Source organism: Sciurus carolinensis, unplaced genomic scaffold (assembly GCF_902686445.1).
Source record: "Sciurus carolinensis unplaced genomic scaffold, mSciCar1.2, whole genome shotgun sequence".
Classification (NCBI taxonomy): domain Eukaryota; kingdom Metazoa; phylum Chordata; class Mammalia; order Rodentia; family Sciuridae; genus Sciurus; species Sciurus carolinensis.
The window spans coordinates 1,260,826-1,282,688 of NW_025920147.1; the positions used below are offsets into that span (position 1 = coordinate 1,260,826).

Genomic DNA, 21,863 nt, shown 5'->3' on the forward strand with positions numbered 1-21,863 from the left:
GGCGCGGCTTGGTGGTGGCGCCGCGGGTCGGGACCAGCCGGCGGAAGGCCGGCGGGTGGCCACGCAGGTTGCTAGGCTAGCGAATCTCCAGCGCCTCGATCGCCGAGCTACGTTTACTTGGATCACTTAACCCAGAACTGCCGGCCAGGCGCGGCCACCCGCTCGCCGGCCGGTCAGTAGGCTGGTGCCACCATCCGGGGGCGCCCGGAGCAGAGCGTCCACGCGGGCTGAGACAGCCTGGCCGGGGGCAGCAGCTGCGAGGGAGCGGCGCGGGCGGACCGGGCTGCAGCGGAGGGTCGATCAATTTTATTTCTTCTGTGAAGTTTCTGTTCAGTCCCTTAACCCATTTATTGATTGGATTATTTGTGTTTTGGTGTAAGTTTTTTGAGTTCTTTATATTAAAATGCATACAATGCACCTTGAAATTTATTTCCAAGATGAATAATCCAAAGAGATTGGATAAGAAAAATGTGGAGATAAGTGCACTATTTGAGGTGCATATGGTAGAGATATTCTCCCATTCTGTGGGCTCTCTCTTTACATTCTCTACAGTAGGAAGTTGAATCTATTTGGAAAACTTTAGAGGAGTGGCATGAAAGGTATCAGAAAAGTTGAGGGAGAATGGAATTGCTGAGTTTTGGATGCACTTTTTTTAAGAGGGCATTTTTGGAAAAGAATAGAAAATTAATGTAAATTGGTGTGATATTTTTAGTCAAAAATTTTGCTAAGCTGCGAAGATCAGCTTTTATAAAGTAGCTGGAATTTCTTTCCCAATTGATTTGGATTCACATTCCTTTTGCTTTTTAAAATGTTTTGCTTTTGGTTCTTCATCTTAGAAATAAATTTCAAGGTGCATTTTATCCATTTTAAACTGCTTTTATTTTCTTTTCACTTGACTCAGCAGATTCTTTGGGGAGCTTTGCTTTGTTCCTTCAGAGAAAACACTAAAGGCAGAAATGAAAAAATATTAATGTGTTCTTTTTGTTTCTGAACAGCTACCATGTTTACTAATACAATGTATTTTGGCTAATCAGTGAAATGTAATGAATTTTAAAGTTAATTGGTTTCAATTGAGTCAGTAAATCTTTCTCTTTTTTTTGTGGGGTGGGAGGCTTTATTTCACTGTGGGGAGCCTGGACAGAGGGGTGGCAGGTAGGGTTGGAAGGGCTGGCGGTCAGGGGGGTTGGGTGGGCTGCCCCAGGTCTACTGAGGAGAAGATACTGAGGCCAGGCGTGAGCCCTGATCTCCCGGGTGGTGAGGGAAGGGTGAGAGTTGGGTGGAGGAATGAGGGCCCCTCCCCTGGGCTGCACCCCACTTTCTTCCTAGGGGGTCTCAGTCCCTCCTGCTTTCTGGGCTTCATGACCCCCGACCCTGGCTGCCCCCAATCCAGAGGGGGCCAGGCCACAGAGGACAGTGGACAGGAAGCTGGGGAGTTAGGAGTGCAGGGTGGGGTCCACAGTGTGCAGAGGGGTGGTGGCCACCGGGTCCCTGCGATGAACACAGAGAGTGCCATGTCCCCCAGAGCAATAGCAGTCGTCCCGAAAAGTCACTTCCAAGCGATGGACCAGGCTCTTGCTGGTCCACTTGGCTGGCTGCGGCTGGGGTTGCCCAGCATTTTCTTGTAGAGGGCCTTCTCTGTGCTGCGCTGAGCCATGTGTTTCTTCACCAGCTTGGACAGCTGCACGTGGATCATCTTGTTGGAAGGTTCCAGCTTTAGGGCTGCCCTCAGGATGGGCATGGCCTCACTGTATTCGCCTTGATGAACCAGCACACTGACCTTCCGGAAGAGCGCCTTGATGTTGTCGGTCTGGTGCTCCAGCACCAGGCTGCAGGAGCGCAGGATGGAGCGGTAATGGTCCAGCTTCAGTTGCGAGGCTGCCAGGTTGTTCAGACACTTCGTTTTCAGCTGCAGGAGCTGCTCCTCCTCCTCAAAAGTCATGTCCAATTTGGCGCTGGACGTGATGGCCTTGATGGCAAGGTCATAGAAATTGGTGGCCAGTAGGAAGTCTCTTGCTGGTAGTGGGTGTTACCACACTACCGCTTCCGGTTGGTCAGGGCCACCAGCTCCTGTCCCATCAGCATCTCCAGATCAGGCCCATCCACAGCTGTCTTCAGGGTGACCTCCAGGCACTGGCCTGAGTGGGGGGGATGTAGGGACACCTGCTGCCCTGAGGGGCGTAGCAGTACTTGGAGTCAGCAGTGACCATGGCCATCTCACCCACATCCATGAGTGGGACACTGAGGTCTAGAACCTGGATAACTTCGCAGTTGCCCAAGGTGAACACCAGCTCCTCCTCCTCCTGTACCTGCATGCCATTTTCCAGCGACATCTGCAACTGCACGGTGACCACCTGTCCCTTGGTTGGTAGGCTTGAGCCAGGTGGACCTGGGACCAGTGTCTTCTTCCTCAACAGCCCATTCACCAGGATGTCCAGCCACTCTTCTGGAGCCGGGGCTGGAGCAGGCTCAGGCTCCATGGCTGTCAGGAACTCTTGGGCCAGAGCCCCAGGCTGCTCAGCCTCCTCCAGAGGGGACTGTTCCATGCCCTGAGAGGTGGCAGCTCACTCAGGTCATCATCCTCCTCTTCCTCCTCTTCTTCCTCACCTTCTGCATCCTCAATCCCATCCAGCACCTTGAAATCTTCAAGAGGTGGGACACAAGAAGGCGGTGGGACAGTGGGCTTCGAGGGCTCAGCACAGGATGCCATACTGCTGGGGGAGTGGGAACTGGCCCTCCTGCTCCAGGACCCCGCCTGAGGTCCTGTGCCCCCCTGCCTGCCCCCAAGTCAGTAAATCTTTGATGGATAATTTACTTAACTGGAAAACCTAGGTACCCGTAAGAAAAAAAAGAAGATTTATTCTTGGTGAAAACTCTTTTGTAGGAATGTTTTCATTTTCATTTGGATTTATTTCTGCTCTAGGATTTGTTTTGAATATTTTATAAATATAATCGCTGCATTTTTAAAACTCTACCTTCATTAACAGTTGATAAGGCCCTTTTCAGGGAAGTTTGTTGATGTTTTATTTTTAAAAGAAAGATACTCTTTGTTCACAATAATGTTTTGAAAATGAACTTGATAACAAGGACTTTCAAAATAAATATACCCAATTTATATGTGATGAGAAATAAAACTTCCTGCTGCTGGGATCATTTACAATTCCTTATTTTAAGAAGATATTTCCATTTTACATTGTCTTTAAACATTTAATGGGCAAATGCTGGTTATATTAAAAAGTATCATGACCACAGCACTCAGTTTTTCAGCTGACCCTTTGAGTCTATTTATGATCAAACTTTCATCCGGTTGAAACAGTTACTTTTATAATTGATAGAGTGGGTTCACTTGGCTAAAACTGAGGAAACTTGGTGCAACTTTCTATTAATGGGGAGCTGTATCTTTAAGGATGACTGTATTTTATCCACTGACACTGATTTGGCAGTTGGTACTATTGAATATTTTTATACATGCTACTGTGAAGCTATATATGTTAGTGTTGAAGAGGCTAATGGGTATCCTATGAATTTTGGTGTGTCGATTGGCTATGATTTCCTTTACATTTGGATAAAGATACTTACTCTACAGAAGTCCACAGATCAGAAAACAGGCAGTAGTTTTTGAAATTATAGCCAGGAAAATAAGAAAAAGTAAAAATATTACTAAAAAAATTCATTTTAATAATTTTGCCTCTCTTTTTCAAATTACCTTCCCCCTTTGCTCAACAAATATACATAAAGGAATTTGTCACATTTCAACTTTACCTTGCTCTATGTTCTGATGTTGGTTGTCATGTATACAACTGGATGTGATTGTTTACTATGCTGTCTAAATATCATGAAGTTCACCACTTTGGAAGAGCATAGATAAAATTAAATTGATAGCATGTCAGAGTTATTTTTCTATGCACCATGACATCATTAAAATAAGTGGTATATTGTTAACAGCTTCTCATGTTTGTAAAAACATAACCATATTACATTGATAGCAGATATGAGTTGAGTATCTATAAAATATAATGTGCATCTCAAAATACTGGACTGCTGTTTGATGAGTGGATATTGCTACATACTTTTTTCTTATTCTTTGTATTCTTTTGGAGAGTTTTAATGGGATTTGAAATGTTCAAGCTTTCTAAATAAGATGCAGTCAAATAAAGCATGATTAATTTGTGTTTGCACTTTTCTTTTTCTTAAAAATATTTTAGTGTATTTAAATTTTTAAGTAGAATATGAAACCAAATTAATAGCTAGTACCAGAGAATGGACTTAAATGTTTGGTGTTTAATAAGAACAGCTTCTCCATAGGATCCCAAGAGACTTACAGAAAATGGGAAAAGTCCTAATATTAAGCAAACAAAACTCTTGTTTCAAACAGATTATACAAAAATTAATTTGTACATCATTTCTCTTTTTTGATATTTATAAAGTGCAGATTTAACTAAAGGTATTCATATCCTTTCTCTGTACAATGACAAATACAATTATGCAAACAATAGTCAGTCTGTTACCCAAAAATCCCAGTGTTTAGCTCTCAAACTTTAAGTCAATGAATTGAATAAAGATTAAAGAGGGTTAAAAGTAAAAAATCTATGACACATTCCAGATAAAGGGAAACAACCAATACATTCACCTAACAACAATAGGTTTAACATAAAACTTTTCCAAAAAAGCTGTGACAGCATTTCATTATTTTGTACTGGAATATTGTGGATTATTTGCCAGTACTGCTTTTTACTATTATCCAATTATAAAGTCAAATGAGGGGAAAACCTAAGAAAAAAACCAGCATGACATATGAAATTGTTGGCCCTATCTGAAAATTCATGAATTTTCAATGTAGATAAATCACTATGTTGTTGTTCATGTCAGCAAAGAGGTTGTTAAAATGTGTGTCACGACACAAAAAGAATTTTCAATGGAAGCTTCTGTCCTAAACTCAGCCTTGCTTGAACTGAATTATCCTAATCACAATTACTCCAACAAAGGTATCACCTTAGGATGCTAGCAGCGTAGCAAACTAAGCCTACCCTATCATAATGATAATCAATGAATAACAAGAAAGATGAATTGAAGAATGAACAGGGTTAGAAATAGCTAGAGGTCTTATATTTACATGGGAAGACTTTGTTGTCCTTTTTCAAAATCCATGTTTGTTCAAGATTTCTAAGAGGGTGTGACCATAGGACTTAAAATTAATAATATTCTAAAATATTACTACATCTTAGGGTAAGGACAACTTAAGACAGAAAAAGTGTTACTCAGAGGCCAACACATTTGGCAAACATGTTAAGAAAATACACTCTTTGTTTCCCACTTTTTTAAAAGAATCTTTACTGGGGTGCCAAATGCCAGAGTAGTTGCCAAAATGGAGACTGCTCAAATTTAGATCGAGAGTTATTCTAAGAAAGTGAATAGGATATACATGTAAGTAGAAAGACAAACCACAACACCATCCAAACACTAGAGCATGCATTAAAATCTTCCATTTCATAAACTCAATGGACAGGCAGGAAAAGAACAAAGGGAATCAGAGGTACATAGAAGTAAAACAGTCAATGAAAGAATAAGGGACAGAGGTTTTAGGGAACAATATGTATGAAAGGAAGAACGCAGTTAAGTGATATTTGATATTAGGCAGAATTTATCTTTCAGTTTAGTTAGCAAGTTACATCAGTGCTTTATTTTAAACTTGAAAAACTTACTAGTTTCCCCCTTTCATTTTAAAATAACTCATACCATGAGGTGGTGGGGGAGAAAAAGCCAATAAAGGAACATACAAGAAGATGAGACACAGTGAAATAAGAGGCCACGGAGAACTAGAGGTTGGAACAATTTGAAATAACAAGACCACTCAAAATGAGATTCAGCAAACCAAAGTTGTCATTTCTGCAATACCCTTTGTCCTCAATTAACAACACTTTGAATTATACCTAAGTAAACCACAAACATTGTAATGGTTTATATTATGTCTACAGCACATTCTTCCACCAAAACAAAAAAGGTAAAACCAAAAAAGTTCCTTTCCACATAAGGTACAGGATTAAATTAACCCGATTTACAAATGTAAGGTGAAAATGAGTGTTTTCTCAGCTTTTGTTTTTCTTTTGCTAACACGTGCCTATAGATTACAGGGACTCAAGCACATTATGCATGACAGAACATTCCTCTCTTGTACAAAAAAAAGTGTTAAGTCTAACTTTTACACAATTTGTAGAATAGTTGACATGATTGCTGTAAGTTTTAATGTAGTTAAGAACTGGACTATAATACAACTGAAATGTGGTGGTGAGCTGAGCAAGTACAATAAAAAATGAGGTCACATACTTGACTTTTCTATACATTTTTTGTTTGAAGAAAATTATAAAGAATTCATCAAGCAGTCACAGATGAAAGTACAAATAAAATAGGTGAATTGTATAGTTATGATGAGAATAAAAATCTGTTTAAATGGACATAGTAGTTTATTTTGCAGCAAGAAGAGAAACAGGTGGTGGATAGCAAGGGTGGAACAGGAGAATGTTCAGCAACCTTTGCTCTTCCAGCCTGTCCCACCTCCTCCTCTGCTGATATCTACATTTTCACTGCTGGGTTACTTTACCAGGATTTTTAGAAGGATACCTTCAACTAATAGAGGAATGCCTTTCCATGTTTATTTTGACTTTTCCACTAGTCTCAAAAAACTCTAATGCCATGCTCCCTTATGATCTATTCTCCTTTGCCTTTAGGTACAACTCTTTTACTGTCCATATCACACTTGTTTCCTAGTAACATTCTTTCCATATCTTCGTTGTTATGCTTGTTTATGTTTCTAAGAATTTGCTGATTTTTTCAAAATGTTTACAATTGATGGTGTCATGTCCTAGCATGATACCCATTGCTCCTCTGTAGTAGGATATTGTGATGGTGTAAAATCGCTCCTGGCCTGTTATATCCCATATCTGTAGTTTGATATTCTTTCCTTGTAACTCTACTGTTTTGATCTTAAATCCATTCCTGTGGTGGAAATAAAGGTAGTATTGCATGTATCATCCAAAAAAGGATGCAGGTATCCCCAATCCAGAGTACCCAGTCAGGAGTAGCTTGAAAAGCAGGTTGTTTGTCTTCTTCGACTTTTGGAGGAGCAGCTTGAGCTCTCAACCCCTGTGACCCCAAGGGAACTGTACTTCTCACCATGGTCAACTTCTCACAAGAGTTTTCTTGGTTGGATGAACTGGGGAAACATGGGAAAAAAGGAGGGCTCTAGAGGACACAGGTGACCTACAGTCTCCTCAATGAAGCCTCATCCATGGCCTTTTCCTGTGCTTCCAAGGGTGGGGACCAAGGCTCTGCAGCTTCTCCCAGCTGTTCTGACAAGTTCCCATATTTATATTTTTCTTTTAAAAATTTTATAACTCCATACTAACATTCCAAAAATACTGAGGAGGATGAAAAATTTCCTTGAATTAAATAAAATGGAAACAAAACACACTTAAAACTGTGAGACATAGCAAAATAGCCTCATATAAAATTTTACAGAAAGAATGATTACTTTAAAAAAATACCCTCACATAGATAATCTCATGATGCAACTAAATTTTTCACTACAAGAAGAACAAGTCAAACCCCAAATAAATGGGAATAAATAGAAAGGCTCAGAATAGACATAAATTAAATGGTGACTAAAAACAGTGATTAATGAAGCTAAGAGTTGGTTCTTTAAAAGGATAATCAAAATTGAAAGACCTTTAGCTAACTAACCAAAAGCAAAGTTGAAGGCACAAATAAATAAAACTAACGATGGAGCAGAAGAAACAAATTAAACATGAATTAAATTTAAAAGATCACTAAGGAATATTTTAAAGACTATATGTCATTAAACTGGGAAATATAGAAAAACAATGGGCAAACATTGGACACATAAAACCACTGAAACTGAAATAAGAGGACATAGAAAATATGATAGATCATTAACATGTTTTAATACTGAAATAGCAGTGGAAAGACTGAGCAAGAAAACCCAAGTTCAGTTAGATTCACTACTGAATTTAAACAGACTTTTGACAAAAACACCAATGATCCTCACATTATTGCATAAAATTACAAGAAAAAGCACACTTTCCAATTCAATTTATGAAGATAGAATTACATGGGACCAAAAGCTGACAAGGTCACAACCCAAACTAAGGCTACAAGCCAGTATCTTTCATGACCATGAATAAATTTAACTCAGGATGAGAAAAACCTTTACAAGGAAATTTCAAAAACACTGACAAAATGAATCAAATAAAACATTTGAAGTTGGAAAGACCTCAAATGTTCATGGATTGGTAGAATTAATATTATTAAAATGGCCATATTACCCAAAGCAATCTACAGATTTGGTTTAGTCATTGAAATGCCAATACTACATATAAATGTTCATAACAGTTTTCATTGTAATAGCAAAAAGTAGAAATAAACCAGGCATATTTGAAAGGTAAATAAGGCAAATTGGGAAACTTTATATTATGGATATTCATAAAAATAAAAAAATCACACATCAATACACACAGATTCATCAGTAGAATTATGTTGTTTCATAAAGTCAAACTCAAAAGTTTATACACTATATAATTCCAATTATGTGACATTTTGAGATGGAAACATTTTGGAAATGGACAACAGATTATTGATAGTAGGAGTTCAAGTGGGGAGGGGTCTGGGAGGGAGGTGTTTGAGGTTATAAAATGAGAGCAAAAGAGGGATCTGTGGTGATGAAACTTTTCAGAATGGTATCTATGGTAGTAGGCAAAACAGATACATGGGAAATATAAAGAGCTAAATACACATACACATTTACATAGATGTGCACAAATATGTGTTGGTAAAATTGAGGAAACTAAGATCAGTATATGGTGTCGAAGTCAGTATCCTAGTTGTGACTCTACTCCATAATTCTGTGTCATGTTTTTTTTTTTTTTGTCTTTAAGAATTTAATCTTTCTATGTTTGTTTTTTTATGTGGTTCCAAGGATCCAACCCAGTGTCTCACCCGTGCTAGGTAAGCACTCTACCACTGAGTTACACCCCCAGCACCTGTGTATACTCTTATTATGGGAAGACTTATAAAGTACACCTGAGATTTCTTTATATTATTTATATAAATACATGTTAATCTACATTTTTCATGATAAAAAAAAAACCCGAGGTATTTCAAATGAATTTGAAAAAAAATTGTCTACTTTTAAAATTCTTCTGAAAGTTTTAGTCAACAAAATAAAGTACTTTAAGAATGATAAATAATGATCCTATGCTGGTGGCGGCCCTGCACAACAGTCAGGGCCACCAGCAGAGCGGCACAGAGGGCGCGACCAGCGGGCAGGTGAGGGGAGTTGCGTGCGACCTTCAGGGCTCTAGTCCCTGTGCCAGGGCGAAGGTAACAAGGAGAATCCCTTGGGCAGCCTGGGCTCCTGGCGCCTGTATGGAGACCTCCTGCCGGGGCGTCAGGGCCAAGCTGCTGTGCTCCCTGGCGCTATATCACTTGAGGTCAGAGAACTCGGGGAGATCTTGCTGCTGGAGCAGGAGGTACAGAGCCTGTGCAGCAAGCAGGATATCAAGGACTGGCTCAAGGGCGTCAACAATCGCTGCGACGGCCTCTTCCAGGCCTCTTATGAGTACGTGATCCAAGCGCCCAAGCTTGGCCCAGCAGGAGGTGGCTGCTCCGGCGCCCCAGCTTGCTATGCTAACGTGCCGCCTGGTGGCTTCCAGTCCTTGCTCTCTGCGCCACAACCCCCCCAGCCCCGCCTACTTCAAGTTGCTGAGTAAAGCCTTCCAGCAGCTGTTGCAGCTGCAGCAGGAACTGCCGCCAAGCACTTTCCAGCTGCCCTGCTCGGGCTTTCTGTAAGGCAGGTGGTCCTGCAGCCTTCACCTCAGCAGTTCTGCAGTGGTTACCATGCCAGCCAGGGCAGTTAAGATGACTGGGATGATGAATGGGAGGACAGTTCCATGGTGGCCTACAAGCCTGGTGCGCTGGGCATTGAAGCCTACACTGACCAGGGCTCAGCGTCTACAGGCTGCAGCGGGGCTGACCGCTACTGCTTGTCCATGTGCTGGGTCTTGTTGCTGATCCGAAGGTAGATCTGCATCTCTGTGGTACTACCATTCAGAAGCCAACAGCTCAGCCATGGTGAATGGCAACTGCAACCTCTTCTCCACTTCTCAAGTCAGGAACGGAGGCCTTCGTGATGAATATGGATAAGGTATGCATGGTGCTAGGGCCCTACAGCCCTAAGTGCAGGAAAAGTCCTACCCCTTCCTCTGCACCATGGAGGAACCCACCAAGCAGACCAAGTTCAAGGGTAGGAAGAGCTACATCTCCTACAAGCTGGTACCCATGCATATGCAGATGCTGGTGCACCAACACTACAAACACTTTGGCTATATGCTTGCCTGACTGACAAATTTCCTGTCATCTCTGTGCCACACCTTCCGGAGAAGCAGGACACTGACTGCTTGGAAGAGGACTTCCTCTACAATGCAGAAAAGACCTGATCTGGTGGATGAACCATATGGCCAACCACCCAGTGCTGACACAATGTGATGTCTTCTAGCACTTCCTGACCTGAGATGTCCCAAATACCTTGTGTGAGAAAATCAAGAATGTTTAGAGTTGAAATGATTGGGTTATAAATGCTCTGATCTAATCAGTGCATTAATCTCTTGAGAGGGATTAATTAGGTGGTAAATCAAGGCAGAAAATGTTTGGCCAGAAGAAGTGGATCTCTGGGGGCATGCCTTTGGGATTTATAGTGTGACCCTTGTCTGCAACATCTCTCTTTCTCTCTGTGTCCTTGTTCCATGTTACTAGCTGTTTTCCTCAAGTGCACACTTCTGCCACGATGTACTGGGGGAAAAAATTATTCAAGTAAAAAGAAAAAATTAATACCTAAGTATGTACTTCTCTAGAGGCATAGAGTAGAAAGAAAATGGGAGGGTTATAGGGGTATTTAAAATTGACTATATTTTGGTACCTTTTCTATGATAAAGAAACATATTGTTCATTTTATTTGCTGGTTACTCACATTTATATTTTCTTGAAAACACAGCCTTACAGGCATAGAGACATTGCTCAACAATAGGGAATATCTTACAATTTTGACTTTTTTGCTTTGTTTTGTTTTTCGTCTTTTTTTTTCCGTTTGAAAATTCTCATAGAAGCTAGAAAACTAATGCTGCTGTCTTTGGAACTCGAATGGACATATTTTCTCAGTGTAGGATTTCTGTATCCTTTTTGCTTGATCACATGTGCTTTTGTTAAAGAGAAGACGGGATGCCTTGGAAAATTATGTGGGTGATTATGGGGAAGAGAAATCCAAGGAAATTCACTTATTCTATACCAGTCCATCTTTCTTGCTGGTATCTAGAAAAACTACAGGCCTGATGTTATGGAGAAGCAAGGGAAAAAAATAATCAGCACATATGGATATGAATATAAGTTGAGTTATTTCAGTTATAAAACTAAGAACACATTTTAAATATGTTTATATATTTCTGAGTCAAAGGAAAATGTCTAATTTGTGTCCTTTCCCAGAGATGGAGAATAGTGTCTACATATTCTACTTGCTATTTAATTTCTCCGAGGAATATATATATTTTTTCATATATATATATATATATATATATATATATATTTACTTATTAAGAAAAAATAACAGATTTTGAGAAATAAAAGTCACCTGTTTGAGATACAATGTTTTGATGCTAGGTAAAGAATTAAAGGAAACCAATGAAGCTCATTTTCTATTGCTTATATAATTGGGATAATAAAGGCACCTCAAGATACCTGTAGAATTAAGCTTTACTTCAGGAAGATCTTGACTGTGAATGGACCCAGTGCCTCACATGCCTCGGTTCTATATAAAAAGAGTGCACTTACCAGCTCTCAATCTTAAAAGAACTAGGTAATCACATCCATAATAGTATCAGCTCATACCACTGTTGCTTTTCACAGTCCTATTTTCACTTACCGAAGCTTAATGTTTATAAAATATATAATATGATTCTTAGATATTAAATGTTTTTATTAAGTCAAATGTTTATTTTTCTACTTGTTTATTGTTATAGCATGGGTTACTTAAAACAATGTATCATACAGAGAATAAAACATTTTTCAGTTTTTGACAAACTAATGATGTAGTCTGTTTCTTTAAAGAATTTATTAAGAAAAGAGGTTTTCCTTTCTCTTCACATAGTAATAGGAAGGTTATTTTTCCTGAAGTGGGTTATTTCTTGAAGTGGGTCAGGGAGCAGAAGTTTACTCTATTTCAGATGAGAATATAATTCAAGGATTCACATAAAGAAAACTCATCAATAATAATTTTAATGAAACAATTGTCTCCAGCTGAATGAAGAGACAGTGAAGGGAATTCAACCTTTCCTTAACTTTGTCAGCTCAATAAGGTGTTAGTGTTATGGTCAATGGAAGCATGGCCCTGTCAAATATAAGCAACTGCTTCCTGTAGTTCTGCTTTTTAAAATAGCAGCATTCAGCAGTGCATTTTTATATAAGTCTTTCAACGTCAAAATTTAGTCTAGTGCAATCAGCACTTTCTGCATTCATAGACATTATCATAATTTCTTCTCGGAAAGAAGGTGAGAAAACCGTACCAATATCAAACTTTAGATACTAACACTTATGTCTTTAATGGAAACAAATTTCTCACTTTTTACCCTTAAATCAGCCTTTCTAAAAGTTAACTTTTAATTTTATTCCCAACCTTAGATAATTTAGCTAAAAATGGCTCACAAATTATGGAGAATAAATGCAATTTATTATTACTAAATTGTTTTCCATAAATATTAAAAGGAAATTTAAATATTAAAAATAGACAATAAAATCTTGCTTGATATAATCATTCAAATATCCTCTTTAGACAGCACTAATAATTCAACAAAAAAGTAATTTGCTTACTTAAAATGTAACATTTTACATTAAGGAATCTGGAGGCCAATACACTAATAATGTCAGATTGAATAAATCCTTCAAACATTTCATCTATGGAGACATGGTAAATCCTAAGTGTTGATTATCAAATGTTTTTTAACATATAGATTCCAGGTCCCAAGTCAAACATACATCAAATCATACTTCTCAATTTGCTCATCTTTATAGAACCATATTTTGAATTAACTATGCTAGAATTTATTGTCTCAAACCACAAATTCCACACACCTAGTTCTCCCTTCCTCCTCCTACCATGTAGGAGGTCATTAAGTTCTACTGGTTTTTCAACTTTGGTGACTCTAAATAACAGCACCTGCTAACTGGTAATGAAAATACAAATTTGTATCATCTTTCTGCTAAAATATAGTAAACTCTACTCTGAGCCCCTCATCCATGGTTCTTACATTCTGTAACCCATCTTCAGCATTATAACCACTGAGATTATTCTAAAATGTAAACATCATCATGTTACTCCCACCTTAGTTGACATTATTTGTTCAATCTTCTCTGTAGCTCCTACTGCTTAATAATGAATTCTGAGTTTATTAAAGGACCATGCAATATACTCCCTAATTTCTATTTTGCTTATTTTGCTTTCATTATAGAAATATACTGTGCATTTCAATCAAACTAAAACTCTTCAGTTCCCTTAACTGTCTGGTGTATTTCTACTTTGGCAGATGCTACTCTGCCACCTGATCAATCTCTTTTCTCATCACCAACCTCTCAATATCATTCTGCTCCCATCTGGAAATATTCAATTCCTCTTTTGTGATCCTTATAAATTTCCCTTTTTTGAATGTATACATACCTACAATCAACTTGGGGACTTGCTGATTTAAGTCAGTTCTATTTTGGAAATATTTGCAAAACTGCAAATCTGTTTCTAAATTGAGTGGATTCCAAGAGCTGTCTTTACGACTGTTAAAGTCGTCACACAGTTTAAAAGGAGGCGGTAAAGCCACTGAAATATTTGTATCATTATAATTAGCATATCCAAGTGAGGTTATCTCTAGGGACCATATATCTCTTTCGTTGTCTTCTTCTCCTGGAGAATCAGTAATGTAAGTCCTATAACTTAAAGGGAGACATCCCAATGGCACATGTAGATTTTCTGTACTAAAGCACATTGGTGTCTCTTCAGTAATTCCATGAAATGTAATTGTAAATGCTATTTTATGTGGTATTAAAGAATCTGAAATCCCTCCAAGTAGTTGAGGCTCATTAGTAAATACTTTAATATTAGATCTGCTCCAAGTAGTTGGATGCAGTAAGGGAGGATTTGGAAAATAGGTCCAGTAAGCTTTCCCTTTATTATCATAAGCATGAATAGGTAGTACCTGAGTTGAAATGAGAGCAATCAATGCAAAAAACAAAGCCTCTGGGGTTTTAGGTTTGAGCTGTTCATCAGGTGTTCAGCAGCGGCAGTCAGGCGTTTCACTTGTCCCCAAGTCGGCAGGTCTGAGTTGCGAGTGGCGGATGATTGTGCAAGACGCAACTTTTTCATCTTAAATAGTCCGTTTGCGTCCTTCTGATTGGGTTGGTAAGGGATCCAATACTTTTTGTTCTTCCTACTTCGAATAGGGCTCATTGTAGTGACGTATTAATCTGTCTGGAATCCACAAAGGTGTTTCTGCATCCTGTGGAAATACACAAGCATAGCCTCGACCGGAGGTTAGCAAGACATCAGGTCCTCTCCATTTACCAGATAATAAATCTTTCCATTTTACTAAACTTTGTTTTGACCTTTTACTTTCCCAATGTCTCATCATTGTAGTATTTCCCTCCTTGTCAGTATTTAGATGATTTAAAACAAATAAAGCATGTTGTAAAATATGATGTGGGGAAGAGTATTTAAACTCTCCCTCTTTTAACTTATTTATTAATATTTTTAATCTTTGATGGCTCCTTTCTACCATTGCTTGTCCTTGTGGGTTATAAGGAATTTCTGTAAAATGAGATATGTTAAACCTGGAACAAAATCTTTAAATGGTTTTGATGTATAAGCAGGAGCATTATCAGTTTTTAATTTTTTAGGCATTCCTAAAACAGAAAAACAAAGGAATAAATGTTGAATCACATCCTTGTAGGTTTCCCCAGTTCTGACTGAGGCGACAATAACATGAGAAAAGGTATGGACTGTAACATGAACATAAGACAATTTTCCAAATTCTGATATATGAGTTACATCCATTTGCCATAAGAAATTAGGTAAAAGTTCTCGAGGATTAACTCCCATCTGTGGAGAAGGAATAAATTTAGGACAAATATGACAATTTTTAACAATAGCTCTGGCTTCTTCTCTAGAAATATGAAATTGTTTTTGTAAGGCAGATGAATTTTGATGATGATTTTTGTGTGATATAATAACTTCTTCTATAGCTGTTAAAATAAAATTTTTAGTTAAGTGATCAGCATGGGTATTCCCCTGAGCAAGGGGACCAGGTAATCCGGAATGTCCCTGAATATGACCTATAAAGAAATGTGAAGTTCTGTTATGAATTAGATATTGAAGTTCTTGTAGCCTATGTATAATTTTAGATGAAAAGGAGAGTGTTGCTGTTTCTATGGTTGGAAACAGTTTAACAATGTATAGTGAGTCTGTGTACAAGTTAAAGGATTGAGCAATAGTCCTGAAAGCATAGATGACTGCTTCTAATTCAGCTGTTTGTGCAGAAGTTTCTTGTGTCCATAGAACTGTGGGTTGAGAATTAATTATTGTAACTGCTTTTTCATTTGATGACCCATCTGTAAATATTAACATAGCATTGTTAATTGGAGTTGAGGAGCACCATTTAGGAAATATTATTTCTGTTTGAAATAAAAAATGTAGTAAAGGATTATTGGGCAAGTGGAAAGAAATTTTTCCTGTAAAATTTAGAAATGCAATAGCCCATTGATCATCAATTTGTAATAATTGGTCAAATTGTTCTCTTGTGTAAGGAATAATTATTTCATGCATTTCACAAGCAAACAATTCTTTACTTCTAAATCTAGCCTTTAATACCAAAGAAGCTACCATAGTAGGATAAGACATTAATATTTTCTTTCCTGATACTGGTAAGTGTATCCATTCAAGTGGATCATTTTGCCATAAACAACCTGTTGGAGTATGTTTCATTTTTAGCACAATAAAAACCCAAGGCAAGTTATAATTAACTTGTTGCAAGTAATGTTTTTGAATTGTAGTTTCAACAACTTGTAAGGCTTGTTCTCCTTCTTTAGTTAATATTCTACTTGAGTTAGGATCTGAATCACACTTTAGTGTTTTAAACAAAAGTTTTAAATCATTAGTTGAGAGTTTAAAATAAGGTCTAATCCAATTTATATCTCCCAATAATTTTTGAAAATCATTTAACGTTAATAGTTTGTCTTTTCGAATTTGTAACTTTTGAGAGCTGACACAATCTCTTTTTATAGTTCTTCCTAGATAATTATAAGGAGGTTCCTGTTGAATTTTTTTCAGGAGCCACTATCAGACCCCACCTCTGTAAATCTTTAATTAAATCCTGTAATATTATTTGTAACAAATGGCTTTGAGAATGTGCAATCAATATATCATCCATATAGTGAATCATATAGCAGTCTGGATACTTGTCTACAATTAATTAAAGCTTGATCTACAAATTTTTGACATAATGTAGGACTATTTTTCATTCCTTGAGGTAATACTTTCCATTGAAATCTTTGATAAGGTCTTTGTAAATTAGGCGATGGTAAACTAAAAGCAAAATGCCGTCTATCTAGTTTAGCTAAAGGAATAGTAAAGAAGCAATCCTGTAAATCAATGACTATAATATGAAAGCCTTTAGGGACAGCCACAGGAGAAGGACATTCTCCACTAGCTGTAGAGTATAAGGGGAAGTAGGTCCTAAATCTTTTATAGTTGCTTTTAGTTTTTTTTTTTAACATTTTAAAAGAGAGAGAGGCTCCCAATGAGGCTCTCCTCCCTCATCTATAGCCCATACTACAGGGCAACAAATACTAACATCTCCCTGTTTTTGTGCCCCACTAACAGCACCTAGAAATCCTACCTTTTGAACATTCCTTCTTATTTTATCTGGGGGTTTAGGAATGGCCGGCACAACAGGAGCCACCAAAGGTGGATCCTCATTATGATATCTGAAAGCGGCTTCTTCCAAGTCCTCCTCATCAGACGGGGAGAGCTGATCAGGTAGACCTTTCTCCTTTTTCCCGTCTTCATCATCGTCTGATTCACTTTCACTTTCACTCAGAGTTTCCTCTGTATATTTTTTAACCGAGGCTGTCAGCAAAGGCTCCTTTTCTGAAATTTTGTCTGGTGATCTTACCCTTTTACTTAGCTGCTCACTTTCATGTCTAGGGTCTAAACAGTCCCTAAAAAGATTCCACAATGCAAAAGCATCGGCGGGGACTCTTTCATTGCCATATAATCTATGATATGCATGCATAGCATCGCCTACCTTTTTCCAGGTTTTAACATCTAAGTTTCCCTGTTCAGGAAACCAAGAGGCACATTCTTGCACAAAATGAAAAAATATTTCTAATTGAGCTGTTCCTACATGCATTCCTCTTTTAGTTAATAAGTGCTTAGCAATATCAATAAATAATGCTCTTTCTTTGCTTTCACTACCTCCCATGGTAGCTGTTCTTTCTATCCCTGCCTATCCTTTCTCGGCCTTCTCTACCGAGGGGTCCGCGGCACCCCAGGCAGGATCCTAGCTGTCTCGAAAAGGAAAGAAATTAATATTAATAAGTGGGGGGTTTACCAGAGGGCCCCACGTTGGGCGCCACTTGCCGGGGTCCAGCCCTAGCAGGAGTCCATGGGTTCCACACCGGTAAACGGGGTGCGGGGAGACAGCGTCGGCGATGGATGGAGAATGAAAGACACAGACTCTAGTTCTGGTGCAATCAATCCCACTTTATTCTGGGGAGGGCTGGGTTTATATACATTTTTCTTCAGGCTATAATGGCAGTCTTGTGGTTAATATTAAAGAAGTTTCCAAAGCATAGGCAGAAAACAACAACCTTACAGATCATTCTTACCTAATCACAATTGTTTTAAGAATATTTAACTACGTTGATGAGCTAATACAATGTTTACTTCCTTAATATCTAAACTCTATATGACTTAAGACTATTCTTATTATTCTCGCGGTTAAAGTGATAGACAAATAATCTCATGTGACCATTTCTATTAGGTCCCTCTGGTTAATATCTAAATTGCTGAGTTAAGGGTTACAGGAGGGCAGCGGTCCCAATGGTTATTGTGTGCCAACATATATTATAGGGGTGACATATTCTTTGTAGGAAGGAAGGAATGTTGTGGAACCTTATTCTCTTACCTCACCACTACACATGAACAAAACCATCGTTAAAATTTAACCAGCCTGTTGGAGACAAAGGCAGATCTACAACTATTTTCTCCAGAGGCTTTCAGAGACTCATTGCACGGTTGCAAAATTATTTTTAATTTTGTTAATGGTAAAGACCCATTGTTTTTCAGATTGTAGGTAATATTTTCTGGAATTTTTGTTGTATTCCCTTTATCCCCTTAAGCAATCCATTCAGACTGAAATGAGTAATATATTATCAGAGAAACACAGCAGAGAAAACACCATGCTTTGGAGCAAAACATCCAGCAATTCCTTTTAGGATGAGCCTTTGCAATCATCCTCCAGAGGATCTTTGTCAAGCACTGGATGGAATTCCGGATGCCCCCGCAACTGCACTTACTACTTAATATCAAAATTATTTACTCATATCACTATCTTCATTCTATCACCATGAAAGTCAATAATGTTACATATTTATCTGGTTATCCCTAGCACTTCTGACATTGTCTGAATATATTGTGATGAGAGAGACATTTGTTGAATTTAATTGGCTTAAAATGAACCAAAAACATGTACTTATCTAAGGTTCTACCACTTAAATAATCAGATCTTTAGAGTACAGTGCTTTGAGATATCTGTGGTCCAGCAAAGACAGTTGCCCCTTACTGAGAAGCGCTTATACTGATTACAAATATATTATTAAAAAAAGGAGTTGAAGTCTTATGAGACAGAAAAATGAGAATGTTTTTATTTCATTTTTCATTCGTTCTTTTGAAGACTCAAACTATCAATCTTCATTTCTACTTTTTTTAAAGGTATAATAACATTTACCATCCTGAGAATCTTTGCTTGTTTGTTGCATCAGTTTTGAAAAGTTCCGTCAAGGAAGAATGCTAATAAATTGTTACTTGATCAAAAGTGATGCTTGCCATTTTGTGGGATCAGCCTACTTCCAATGTTTCATTTCAGTTTATCTTCCCTCCATGGATGGGAGAAATTATAAATCCTCAAGACTTAGAAGAGCTGTTAAGAGAGTGGCCAGGAAGATGAGACGCTAAAGAAATAGGATTTGCATCAAAATAAAATCATACAAGGTAAGAGGAAAAGAGCAATTTGCTTCTGTGATGTTGTATATGTAATATAAATAGAAATCCTTTAAAAACCTTTACAAAATATTTAGGGTGCTTCCTAGTCATATGTTCCATATCAATTGAAAATGTGAAACTTTCTAACTGAAAAATTTCTCCACCAGACATTCAAGTATCACATTAGCTTGACTAAACACAATTTCCTTTCAATTATTTTGTGTATACAACATTTTAAAAGGAGCATTTATGTTTTATCTCTGTGCTTCTAACTCTGTGTTTGTGTCACTATACCTCAATTAGTAGCTCAAGAAATGTAAACCAAACCTTCTGAGTATTCTAAAGTGAAATCAGTTCAACATAATGTTAGCAACCAAATGACAATTGAGAATTTTCAAAAATAGGTTAGGGTTCATCTAATTTACCAATAAAGGGCATTTCTTTATATCTATTATATATAAGATATATTTAATAAGATTAATGATCATGTTTAATATAAATAATAAATTGCCATCGTTCCCGTGTGTGCATTCTACTCTATGGAAGGAAGCAATGTAAATAAAGAGCAAATGACAATAAATATGTATTAAATAATAATTTAAAAAAACAAGTATTTGAACATTTTAGAAGTGAGAGGTAAAGTATATAACCAAATATGGAAGATAACTTCAGTGCTAGAAGATAGCCATAGTGGAATAAGCAAAGACAAAAAATAGATTCAGAGGCAATTTTACTAAGAAATAAAATGAAATTCCAGAACTACAAAGTAATGAACAGCAACTTTGAAGAAATGGCAAATTTTCTGGATTACAAGAACACATTTGTAGAACTGCGTAGAACTGTTTTTCTGACTAAAATGGAAATAAACCCTATTTTATTGTAGGAATCCTTACTATGAAGCTCCTGAAATAATCTTTTATTTTTCTTATATTCCACTACAACCAAAAAATATGTCATTATGCATATCAACAATTGAGTTTACATATTTTGAAAATTATAAAATTGCAACTCACATCACAGTTGAGTTAGGTAATACTACTAGAACATTGCTTATGGTTGGATTTTCTATAATTAATCAAAGTCTTAAAGGTGGCACTTATAAATCTGGGACATCATTAATATATTTTATATCAATTTTATTTGGGTATAATTAACTACAGTAAAATGCTAACATTTAATTTAAAATTAAATATGTTTTGACAAATTTACAAACCCTGTGACCACAAAAATTATTATGGTATAAGATATTCATTATTTCCTTGGAGATAATTTCTGGCCAACTATGTATGACTTCTTAGTCAACTATGTATGATTCTGTTAGATTATATCAATGTATTCTTTTCTAAAATTTCACATATATAGAATCGTGATATTTACTTTTCATATCTAGCTTTTTTTACACAAGAGAATAGTTTTATGAGATTCAGTTATTAAATTTAGAACCAAATATATTTTATTGCAGAATTGTTTTCAATTGTGTATGTGTGTGTATTTATTATTACCAGATATCTGTTGAGGACTCTTGTGTTCCCAATTAGAGCTAATGTTAGTAAGCATCTCTTGGCATTGCCATTAATCTATTTATATTTGCATAATTTTTCACTTGCTTTGGATAAATACCTAAATGTGAAATTGTCTGGTTGTTTAAGTAAATGAAAGCTTGCTGGGCAATTTTCCAAAATAGTGCTTGAAATATTTTATACTCTCATTAACACTGTGTGAGAATTAGAGTTCCCACTTTTCCTTTTTACATTTAGTTAACATCACTCTTTTCTGATTTTGTCAGTCTAGTGAGTCTATAGTCACGTATGTAATAAAAAATTTCCATAGGCTATGATTTGACAATTTAAACAAAATACCTGTAGGACTGACATAATTCTTTCCAGATATTTTCCCTTGTAGCTTCTTACTCTTTTTATCCATTCACTTACATAAGACTACCTAAAAAATGATTTACAAGAGATAAAGCCTACAATAATAAAAATATTTTAGTTTATTTAATTTTTAGTGGGCAGTTCACTTTTATACAAATAATAAAGAAAAATTGTATGTTAAAAAAGTTTATACTGTTATATAATTTACTCATTACAGTGACAATATTTTAAAAATTTATTCTTACTACATATTTTTAATGGAATCCTGGAACAGAAAAGGAAATTTGGCAAAACTAAAGAAATCTGAATATAATATGGACATTAGTAAATAATTATATATTATTATTAGATGTTTCACAAGTATAAGTTTGTCACTGCTAACACAAGATGCTAATATTATAGAAATTGGAAGTAGGGTACATGGTACTGTACATATTCACAATTTCTAATATATGTTTAAAAAATTCACCACAGGATTACAAGTTTGATTAAAAACAACAGTTCTTAAGTAACACCAAATTGATTAACTGACAATAATTTTAGTTACCACATACTTTTTACTGTTTGCAGTTCTCCAATATATTTCAACTCTTTTTTACTCTGAAAGAAAGGAAAAAATGAGGAAGTCCCTT

The 21,863-nt window shown here is 36.9% G+C and overlaps 2 pseudogenes; one reads left to right on the top strand and one right to left on the bottom strand.

Moving 5' to 3' along the window:
• Positions 1–126: 126 nt before the first annotated feature.
• Positions 127–2,707, bottom strand: LOC124974407 (peptidyl-prolyl cis-trans isomerase FKBP8-like; annotated as a pseudogene).
• Positions 2,708–9,246: 6,539 nt separating this feature from the next.
• On the top strand, positions 9,247–10,579 carry LOC124974408 (sorting nexin-18-like; annotated as a pseudogene).
• The last annotated feature ends 11,284 nt before the right edge of the window (positions 10,580–21,863 follow it).